Source organism: Jaculus jaculus, chromosome 12 (assembly GCF_020740685.1).
Source record: "Jaculus jaculus isolate mJacJac1 chromosome 12, mJacJac1.mat.Y.cur, whole genome shotgun sequence".
In the NCBI taxonomy this organism is placed as follows: domain Eukaryota; kingdom Metazoa; phylum Chordata; class Mammalia; order Rodentia; family Dipodidae; genus Jaculus; species Jaculus jaculus.
This window is the reverse complement of record NC_059113.1, coordinates 70,239,622-70,246,482: the sequence shown is the minus strand read 5'-3', so window position 1 is coordinate 70,246,482 and position 6,861 is coordinate 70,239,622. Positions and strand designations below refer to the sequence as shown.

The 6,861-nt window shown below is 36.8% G+C and overlaps 1 pseudogene; it reads right to left on the bottom strand.

Moving 5' to 3' along the window:
- Positions 1-444: 444 nt before the first annotated feature.
- LOC101602740 lies at positions 445-6,546 on the bottom strand (annotated as a pseudogene).
- Between the last annotated feature and the right edge of the window lie 315 nt (positions 6,547-6,861).

Here is a 6,861-nt window from a genome sequence, read left to right as displayed (position 1 = left end):
TTTTATTTTTAATTTTTACTACTTCAATTTTTCTGTTCATTATTAATCTGTTTACAATTTTTAAAAGTCTTAATTCTTTGGTAAATCATATTTGCATAGAAATTTAACTGTTTACATTAGATTTGCCCAAGTGTGTGTGTGTGTGTGTGTGTGTGTGTTTTCAAAGTATTCTCTAGAGATCCTTTGGATTTCATTAGTATATGTCAAAATGTCTCTTTTTATTTCCTAATTTTATATTTTTTTGCATTCTACTTTTATTAATTTGGTTAACAACTTATGTGTCTTGTTTACCTTTCTTAAATTTTTTCCCTGCCCCCTCTTTGCCAGCTCATAAGTCTTTGCACTATCAGTTTCTCCTTCAGTTTTTCACCCATTTATTCATTGTTCCTTCTTTTATTTTTCAAAGTCTGATCATTTATTTGTTACTCGTTAGGATTCTCATTTTTAACTAGACTCAGGCTTGGAAGTAGAAGCTCTTAGGTGAGGACAGCCTATGTCTCTTGGCAAGTTGTCCCTGACATTTTTCTTTGGCTTCCTTCATCCTCTTGGCCAGGAGTTTGGCATCTTCTGTAGCCTCCTTCTTGCTCTTCTTGGTGCGCTATTTCTTCAGAGCAATGCATTACTGCTTTTGTTGCAGGACAAGGTGGGGTAACAAGATGCTGAATCTCAGGTGCTTTGGTCCTGGGCTTCTTACCTTCTTTGTTTGGGGGCATTCTGACAGCATATTGGCAGACATCATCTTTCCTGGAGAGATTGAAAAATTATGGATTCTGCTAGATCATTTGGGTCTCAGTTGACAAGGGACAGTGGTATCTGTTAATCCAGGAATATCCTTCTCTCCTTTTTTCTTTTTACAATAAACAATTGAGAACACATAGATTGGTGCCTACAATGCATCCCTGAACAGATTTGTACTTTCTCCAGTTCTTGGTATGTAACAGGAATGGCCCTTACTCTACTATGGGTCAAGATACTTTCCCTCATAGGGAGACCTTGTTTGTCATCCCACCACTCATCTAGACCACATAGCCCTTCCACTCTTTGCCTGGAACAGCACCAGCAACTTCTGTGGCCATCCACTGTTCATGGAAAGTATGAAGCCGGCACTCATCTTCCACTTTGATGAGTTTCTGACAACCAGTGACTGGGAAGGGGTTACTCAGCTAAGGTTCAAGAGAGAGAGGAAGAGAAAAAAAGACTTATGAAACCATTCATTCAGGTGACTGCAGTGCCAACCAAAACAGTAATTCCATCACAGAAGATTTTTAGGGAGCTCCCACACAGCCAGGAAATTCACAAAGCTGACTTTTGTTCACTGAAAGCCCACACAAGCACCACACAATGGGACACGTTTTCCTCCACGTCCTATGGAATGCCAGTGTCACCAGGGGCGAGGGCACTGGGAAGTGCTTGGCTTACCAGGAGCGAAGTGTCAGACCTAGCTATGGAGGATCAAGCCCCACACCACAGGCCACACACACATTTGCACACACACGGGCCTTACATATCTACCTCAGCTCTGACCCAGGGTGTTCACAACCGGATGCACCTGGGCCACACAATGTTCATTCTCATATCTTTCTGTCTACTGCTTTGGGGTTTGGCTTATTTTTGTCTTCTTAAGATTTTGAAGTGCTAATAATTAAGTAACTTATTTGTGTTATCCTCTGACTTTCAAATGTAAGCACTATCAATTGTCCTCTTAGACATAACTTTGGTATTTCGAAAATGCTCTGAAAAGTTGTGTTACATTTTCATTTGATTCTAAAAATCTTGAAATTTTCCACAATGATTTTTTTTGTAACTCAGTCACTCAAAAATGACTGTTTAGTCTCCACATATTTGTATATTTTTTCTAGTTTCCATTGCCAGTAACTTCTAGTTTTATTCCATTATGAGCTAACAAAGTGTAAGAAATTATTATGGTTTCCTTGTGTTTGTTAACATTTCATTTATGGCCCAAACCATTTAGAAAAAGTTCTATAGGCTACTGTAGTGTGTCAAGTAACTTTCTGATGAAATAGCCTGTCATTCTGTTAAGTCCATTTCATACAAGGTTCACTTTAACTCCAAAGTTTCTTTATTGATTTTTGTATGGATGGCCTATCTATTGATTAGAATGACAATGAAGACATTCTTATTATTTTATCTGGACATATCTGTCTCCTATGTAAAGTAATATTAGTTTTATGCAATGGATGGAACGATGTTCAATACATGTTTTTGCATTAATTAATTATAGATTCTTAAAATAATGGTGATTGCTCTTTTACTAATGCTTAGTTATCTCCTTTATATTGCTTCACATTGTGAATTGAAATATACTTTATCATGTGTGAATATAGTTCATCTTGCTCACTTTTGGCTCCCACCTGCTTGATATTCTGGCTCTCCTGTTTTCACTTTCAGTGTGAATATCTTTGCTAGTTAAGTGTATTTGTGGTAGACAACAAACACTCTACTTAGCTAGTCTGCATCTTTAAAATTTATTTTTATTTATTTATCTATTTGACAGAGAAAGAAAGAAAAAAAGAGCACACTGGGCCTCCAGCCACTGCAAAAGAACTCCAGACACGTGCGCCCCCTTGTGCATCTGGCTAACATGGGTCCTAGGGAATTGAACCTGAGTCATTTGGTTTTGCAGGCAAATGCCTTAACCACTAAGCCATCCCTCCAGCCTTAGCCTGCATCTTTTAATTGGAGCATTAAAGTCAGTAATATTTAGGGTTACTATCGAGAGTAACTTGCTGATTCCTGTGATTTTGCTGCTATTTTCCTGGCTATCTGACAATATTCTCACTTGTACATGATGTACAGTTTCTAAGGTGTCTTTTGTTCATCTATTCCTCTCACAAGTTTTCTTCTTTCCTCTGCACTTGGAACTGAGGTTGCCTTCTTCCTTTGTGTATAGGAATCCTTTAAGTATTTTATGCAGTGCTGGCTTCTGGATCATGAAATGTTTCAGCCTTTGTCTTAGATCTTTAGTTCTCTATTGATTTTAAATGACAACGTTGCTGAACACAGTAACTTGGGTTGGCAGCCCTTTGCAGGGATAGAAATACATTGTTCCTGAATTTTAGGATTTCTTCTGGGAAGTTACTATATAATGTTTGTCTTTCCAAGTAAGTAATTTTTTTCCTACACCTTTTAGTACTATTTTATTGTTGTGTAGTCTTCATATTTTAACATAACTTGTAATAGGGTCTTTTCTCTGAACATGTTTATTTGGAGATTATAAATTCCTTCTGTGCTGGTATAACCATTATTTTCCCCTTTTGTCGATTTCTTACTACAATTTTATATGTAGGCTTTTTAATGTTTTCTATACCATTAACTTTTCATCTTCATTCTTTTTTATGCTCTATGAACTCAGGTTTTGGTCCACATCAGGTTCCTTTATTCTCAATAGTTGTTGTTGTACATACTTCATTATGATCTGGATATATACTTTCTATAGCATTGTACTCCTTGATAGTTGTTCTTTTGTCTGATCTACTCTATTAGCAATGCTTTCTATTGTGTGTTTTGTCAATGTATTAAAGTCTTCATTTCTAACATTGCTGTTTGTATCTTTGTTCAGCATCTCAAATTCCATGATGAATTCCTTAGTCATGTTACTGACTTTCTCATTTATAATGTTGATAGTATTATCTAAGCCCTAAATTAGTGTTTGCCCTCTGAGTGTTGGTAATCTCTTTGAAGCCATTAAGCATTTTTACAAGTAGACCTTTGAATTTTTTGTCCACCTTTTCAATATCTTTGTTGTGGTAATTGGGACATTATGATCTGTTGGAGGTGTCACACTGATGCCTTTGTTCTTGCTTCTTATGTTTCTGTTACAACTTGTGCATATGTCACAATGGACACCACTTCTGTCTTATTTGGATTTCTCTTAGTGGTCAGGAGGACTCAGTGCAAGGTAACATTCACCCAGGAGGAGAGACACCACAAGAATAGTACTGGCTATCGAGTGCCAAGACATTTACCTCAGAATCATGAGCATTAATAAGTAACAGGATGACAAAGGCAGTAGCAGAGACACCTTTGGACACCTGAGGATGGAAATGGAGCCTTGACACTCATGCTAAGACAGCACAGTCCAGGGACCACATTTGTATAGTGAATTTCTTAAACCCTATTTCAGTCAAAATCAAAACGCACATAAACATAAACACATAATTGCATGCATTTATATAAGGTTATATCAGCAACCTTAAGAAAAGGTAGGTATTTTAGTCTATTGATGTTGCTATAGCAAAATAGCAGAAACTTATTTATCACAGCTCTGGAGATGAGAAGGTCCAAGATAAAGGTACTGACAGGTTAGGTCTGGGAAGTCCTGTCACTGGTTATAAGCAGTGACATTTTGCTGTGTCCTCTTATGGAAAAACAGATGAGAGTTTTTCCACAATTTCTTTTCTAAAGAACACTAATCTCATTCATCAGAATTCTACTCTCCATCACTAATCACCTCCCAAAGGCCATGCTTCTGAATACCATCACATTGAGAGTTAGGAGTATGTATGCATGCATGCATTCATATATGTATATGTATGTGGAAATAAAGTCTCATGATGTTGCCCAGGCTGGCCACTGCCTTCTAGCATCTGAGCATAAGTGATCCTCCTGTTCCATTCTCTCTGGCACCTGGGACCAAAGGCATATGCTGTCTTACTGTTTCTGTCACTTCATCTTATTTTGACATTTATTTGCTTTATTCTGTAGTATAGGATATATATACTCCTTTCCCCAAAAATTTTTGACTAACTTTCTAAATCAAATTTATTTTATAGAGATAAAATTCATCTTTCTACATGCAAACATTGTAGTAATTTTAAAATGCATGATTTTATGTCCAATTCTAGCATTTTGCTTTGTTTGCATGTATCATATTCTCATTTGATTTAGTTATGACTGAGCAGCTTTAGCTGTGCTGGGCACATGGAGATAGCAGTGCTTTTCTGATGGTGCACATTTTAAGCTTTTCTGTCTCCACTGAGGATTTTTTCAAAGTTGCCCACAACTTTGTAAGTAATCTCATTAAATCTTGCTTAACATAACCTCATTGAACTGTGACTGATACATAAATTATAAATTTCATTTCTTCTAGAGGAAATGGTGCTCAGGACAGTGACATTATGTTCTAAGCTTGTACAGCAAGCAAAAGAGAAAAAACACACATTTTAACCCAGGCTTTCCATTGCCAATATCCAGATACAACTATCTATGATGGTAGATCAAGACTTGCCAATAGGGGATGATTGCAAATGTCATTTGACAATATATATTTGCAACATTTTTGAATGTACAATTACTATTATGAAACTCTATGTCAGTATTAAGGATTCTTAACTATTTAGCAGCAACAATATTTTGCTGAGAGCTAGCCACATCATAAGATCATGGACATTTAAAGGGTTATACTTAGCATGAAAGGCAGATAGATGCAATAACTTTTTTCAAAATAAAACTTCAATGAGAATGCCCACAGAAAAGAAAGCCTAAGAGGTTGCAGTCTTTCCAATTCCCATAACTCCTGAGTAACACTGCCAAAGTTTCAGTGCATAGTGAATACAAAGGGAAGCATGTAGAGTGGAAGGGAGAAGGATAGTTATCCCTCCTTTAATACTTGGCTTGTTTTCTGGAAAGTAACAATAAATTTGTCAAACTTAATCTGAACTTTCTGGGCTCCACTAAGCCTTTCATCCATAATTAATGTGAAGTTTTCACCATCACTCTAAGCCCCACATCTTCTTGCTGATTTTTTTTTTTTTTTGTAGTTTGATGATAAAAATCAGACATTCACAAGCACACAGGAATTGCAATAGAGCTTTTGAAGGGTTCCTTCTCATTTTGTTTGTTATACAGATCTTGCAGTCTGGAAGTGGACAAAACCAAATTTTCAAAGGAAGTTTAATGGGATAATTTCCTAAGAACCAAAAGTCACTGACTCCATTCAACCAAGTTAAGCCAGTTTAGAACCACCAAGTTTTCAGTCTTGGTTATCACCCTGTGTTTACCTGTACAGAGGCTGAAGGTCATCTCCATTCAAAATTTTGTATGGTCAATTCAATGCTTTACATTATAAAAGTGACTTAATGTCTTAACAAATAGTTATACTACATCTGGGACAAAACATTAGACTAGAGGCAGCTTATGGAAGAAAAACATTCATTTCAGTTTACAGTTACAAGAGGAAGCTTCGTCATTAGAGGGATAAAATAGCAGGAGCAGGAAGCTGTCACATATCTGAATGGAAGTAGTCTGGGCACTGTGCACCTCAAAGTAGCGCCTCCCCCCCCCCCACAGAAACACACCTCTTCCAGTAAGGTCCCACCCCCCAAATAGCCACTAGTTGGAGACCAAGTATTTCAAGATATTAGCACTTGACCTTTCTTTAAACAAAATAAGGATATTTCCAATTCAGGTAGTTTTAACATTGTATTATTTAGAAATCAATGCATTTACATGAAATATGCAAAGGCTCTCAAGGATTGTCGAGAGCTCATTGCTGTTATTGTCACTGTTGTTCACCATTTTCTCCATCTATTGAGCTATCATCTTGGAGGCAGTTCAATTGCCAGTCCTTAAGGAACCTTCTAGGGATAGCAAGGTACATATGATAAGCATCTCTACTTGTGGATCTCAATACATAGAGACCTATATTTATGTACTATTTTTATTTTAGGCAAATGGTAATATGTTCCATAGTGTATCTTATTTTTGTGTTCCATGTAAAACCCATCTTGACATCTTGGGTTTCATTGTATAATGTAGGTTCATGCATATACAATGGATGGGTGGCTGGGAAAATGGCTCAGTGATTAAAGGTACTTGCTTGTAAAGCCTACCAACCCATTT